The 3,173-nt window shown below is 48.4% G+C and overlaps 1 protein-coding gene across 1 annotated transcript in view; it reads left to right on the top strand.

Annotated features, from left to right (window-relative positions):
- rp9 (RP9 pre-mRNA splicing factor) overlaps positions 1 to 1,605 on the top strand; it is a 22,341-nt gene extending 20,736 nt beyond the window's left edge. Inside the window, exon 6 of the mRNA XM_063184949.1 lies at positions 1 to 1,605. This exon is cut by the window's left edge and continues 640 nt beyond it. The gene's annotated coding sequence lies outside the window, so the exon portion shown is untranslated.
- The last annotated feature ends 1,568 nt before the right edge of the window (positions 1,606 to 3,173 follow it).

The following is a 3,173-nucleotide window of genomic DNA, read 5'->3' as shown; positions in this document are numbered from 1 at the left end:
AGCTGCAAAGGGAGCTGACCTTTTATGACTCCAGCCAGCAACCCCCCACACCCCTGACGACCCCCACGCCCTCACCCCTCTTTACCCTGGGGCCCTTCTCCTCCTCCTCCTCCTCCCAAACCACCTCCTCCTCCCCCCAAACCATCTCCTCATCATCCTCCTCCTCCTCCTCCTCCCAAACCACCTCCTCCTCCTCATCCCAAACCATCTCCTCCTCCTCCTCCCCCCAAACCATCTTCTCATCATCCTCCTCCTCCTCCTCCTCTTCCTCCTCCTCCCCCCAAACCATCTCCTCATCCTCCTCCTCCTCCTCCCAAACCACCTCCTCCTCCCCCCCAAACCATCTCCTCATCATCATCCTCCTCCTCCTCCTCCTCCTCCTCCTCCCAAACCATCTCCTCCTCCTCCTCCTACTCCTCCTCCTGGCTTGGAGGTGATGAATAATGCATGCCCCTGTCTCCGCCTTCTACAGCATAGCGGCTGGTGAGTGTTGCTGAGCTTGTTATTAGACTTCTGCATTTTAGACGTCACGTCAGGCAGACTCATAATATAAGCTGCTGCTGCTGCCACTGCTACTGCTGTAATATCTGGATGCCTGTATTGCTGCAGCACATTTTCAAAATAAGAGACTGCGTGCACATACTGTGTAATAAAACACTGTATCCAAGTTGCGGTCTCTTTGTTTTTTTGAATATATATATATATATTTTTTTGTTGTTGACCATTTGTGTCGACACCCTTGTAACCTCCTCGAATAAGAGTGAAACTCTCAGCTGTAAAAAAATGACTCACCAAGGCCAGGTGCCGTGCACGGCAAATCAAATGTCCTCTTGAGAGAGAGAAAACGTGGAAGTCTGCACACACTGAAGTTCCACAACAAGGTTGATTCGGTAACGCGCAATGTTTTGAAATGTTGTGAGTTTTAATCCAATAAGACCGACTGCAACATCTGTGCAACACAATCTACAATTTGTTTTAGACCCCTTAGGTCTTACTAAACCATGTCATCATACAGTTTCAGTGTTGGGAAGGATTTCATTTTTTTGCCTCAAGGGTCTGCACGGCAATAAGAGTGTGTGACACCTCAGATGCAGAGATGAGGATACCTATAGAAGTCAGTGGAGGATACTGTTGGAATTGGAAGTATCCCAACCGGGATAGTAACGGAAACCTTTCTGTTTTTCAGTTCTTCAGAGACTATTTATTCAAACAAAGTGCTGTAATATTTAGAGTTGGTTACTGCAATGCAGTAGCCCCCCTCTCTTTTCCATATTGCTTCAATTTTTCCCACACCGTCCCCCTATGCAGAGGCGCATCTTGTCACCAGGCTAGCCAGGCAGCCGCTTGGGGCCCCTAAGCACCTAGATAGTGAATAACAGCTCACACTTAACTGCAGTAGTGGCGAGTTTGGTCCAAATATTAATTCAATTGCATTCTCGCTTGGGGCCCCATCTAACCCTAGAATCGCTTCTGCCCTTATGAACTATTTTGTACCCGCACTGTAAGAAAGGGGAAAGGGATATGAATTGCTGTCAAGCCGATTGAGCGAATGACTGAACTGAACAATTGAGTGAATGACTAAATAAATAAACAAATTGAAAATGACGCCCCCCACCTGGATGTTGTTTTCTTTTCAGGCTGGCTGTCTGTCTGGCCTCATTCACTTCATGTTTTCTGCTGAAGGAGCCCACTCCATGTTGTTCTCCATGACAACTAACATACCGTATCAGTTTGGTCTTTTTTTTCTCTGTCGACTTTCGACACATTCTTTGTGTGTGTGTGTGTGTGAGTGTGCGCGTGTACTAAACGCACGCACGCACACACACCACACCACACACATGGTTTGAGTGTGTGTGTGCTGTTGTGCACGTGTGTGCTGTTGTGTGCGTGCGTGCGTGCGTGTGTGTGTGTTTAGTATGAAACGATCAAATGAATTAGCTGCATTGTAGCTGCTGTATGGATGTTGGCTGTATCTGCAGGGTAATGGATTTGTAGGTCAGATGCGTCCTCCTGTGTGATAAATTGCCAGGTAGCCGGCTATTTTTAAAGTCTTCGTGTGTGTGTGTGTGTGCGCGTGTGTGTGCGCGTGTGTGTGCGCGTGTGTGTGCGCGTGTGTGTGCGCGTGTGTGTGCGCGTGTGTGTGCTTTGTCTGTCCTCCATAAAGGTGGGTATTATCTCCTTAAGTATCTGTTGATGCAACAATTTGTGTGTGTGTGTGTGTGTGTGTGTGTGTGTGTGTGTGTGTGTGTGTGTGTGTGTGAGTGTGAGTGTGAGAGAGACACGAAGAGAGATCTCTCCCTCTGACATACTATCCAGTCTAACCTTCGAATCATCACAACATGTGTCAGTGCAAACCTGAACAATGTGGTCTTTCAGTGGGCTGACCTAACACAGTGTCCATGAACACAGAACTGAATAAACAGAAGACACATGCCCACAAGCACATCTCCAGCCTAGCCTCTCTCTCTCTCTCTCTCTCTCTCTCTCTCTCTCTCTCTCTCTCTCTCTCTCTCTCTCTCTCTCTCTCTCTCTCTCTCTCTCTCTCTCTCTCTCTCTCTCTCTCTCATTATCTCATTCACACATTTTCCCTTCCCTATCCCCCTCTTCATCTCTGTCTCTCCAATAGCCATTTAGGGGAGGTGATGTGTGTGTGTGCGTTAGCACATACGGTGGTGACAAGGAGAGGATGGGAGGAGAAAAAAGGTGGAAAAAGCTCCTCCTTCCTTTGATCACCCAGTTCTTCCCTGAGTACATCCATCCATCCCTCGCTCCCTCCCTTCCTCGCTCGCTCATTCGTTCGTTCGCTCACTTCCACTAAGGGACAGGATATGGCTGTCTGTGGTGGTTTAAGGGCCATCAGGGCCGGACCTAGAACCTTTTGCCGGACCTAGAACAAAACCATCTGAAAGCCCCCACCCCACCCCACCCCCACTCAATTCATACAATGTAATGGGGACCCAATTCTGGGGTCCTCTCTCGCCCTGGGCCCGGGACAACTGTCCCCTTTTGTCGTCTACTACATACTGTATATAGGGGGCTATGTCAAGATGAGTCAAGTGTCTTGATTTCTTCACATGAACATACAAAACAAAGACGTAGCCTAAGGGGTAAGAGTGAGTAGTAGATCTGGTATGGGGTTCGTTTCTCGAAAGCGTAGGTGTCAGCCAGTTAGC

This window comes from Engraulis encrasicolus, chromosome 20 (genome assembly GCF_034702125.1).
Source record: "Engraulis encrasicolus isolate BLACKSEA-1 chromosome 20, IST_EnEncr_1.0, whole genome shotgun sequence".
Taxonomy (NCBI): Eukaryota; Metazoa; Chordata; class Actinopteri; order Clupeiformes; family Engraulidae; genus Engraulis; species Engraulis encrasicolus.
The sequence above is the reverse complement of the archived record's forward strand: the minus strand, read 5'-3'. Positions and strand labels throughout refer to the sequence as shown.